A 1,059-nucleotide genomic window follows, 5' to 3' on the forward strand; every position below is an offset into this window, starting at 1 on the left:
TCAACATTACTTAAAACCTGAAATTATTACTTTGAATTTTTATGTGTCAAATTGATTCATTTTGTTTATTAAGCATAAATGGTGTTTAAGTTATAAAGCAGTGACAAATCTGGGGGCTTATTTGATATAACAACCTATGACGACTTCAATGATTTTTAAATATGTTGTTGGGGGCATGATACTGTACAACTTTTTCGTTGGGCATAATCGACAGAGAGCCCTAGTCTCCGAGATATTCGCAAAAAACTGTCAGTACCGTTAGCAATGAATTCTGCGTATAATCGTGTGTACATAACAGCGTACGCGTTAGTAATGGTTGCCGACCGCCCATAGGGCAACCGGGCCGACGGGGTGGTAGTGGTGGTACCACCTCCTTTCCCGGTCGGCCCACGAAGAGATAACTTTGAGAGGTAAACCCCTCCCCCCACCCTCCCGCCCAGCGCTGTAGGTAGGAGGTGGAGGGACGGTTTTGCCCATAAGGGAGGGCAATGGGTAGGGCTGGTCGCGGTCAAGCCGAACGTTCCCACTGCCAGCCCTTCGCCCGAGGGTCACCGGTAAGGGGCGGGCGGGTTTAGTGGGAGAACCCCCACATTGGCTATCTTCGCCCCCAGCGAAGGCGGTGCACCTTTATCAAGGTTTTCCCCCGTTAAAAAAATGGTTGCTTGCCGCAGAATATTATATACTGGGCGCCAAAATTAAAGCATCACTAAAATTTTCCGAAAATATTGGTCATTTTCAGATGCCTATATCTTCACGAAAAATAGCTATAAAAAATATTGTGACAGAGCGTTTTGTAGCCCGAAGTTTCTAGTTTTTGCATCGGGAATTTAAAAATTATTTTTATGTAATTTGTTCCTTTTTTTTAAAAGATGAAGCGCAGTAAGCGAATGTTAAAAAATGTTGGTCAAGTTTGAGAGGATGCATGGGCCAAATGAAATTTTTTCTGGTAATTCCAATGGAAAACTTTTAAAAAGCAAACATTTCTCTTTAATTTCGTTTTTTTAATTTTGTTGTACAGTTTTTATTGGCCGAGTTATTCGTCATCATATGAGAAAAGGT

This window comes from Dufourea novaeangliae, unplaced genomic scaffold (assembly GCF_001272555.1).
Source record: "Dufourea novaeangliae isolate 0120121106 unplaced genomic scaffold, ASM127255v1 scaffold912, whole genome shotgun sequence".
In the NCBI taxonomy this organism is placed as follows: Eukaryota; Metazoa; Arthropoda; class Insecta; order Hymenoptera; family Halictidae; genus Dufourea; species Dufourea novaeangliae.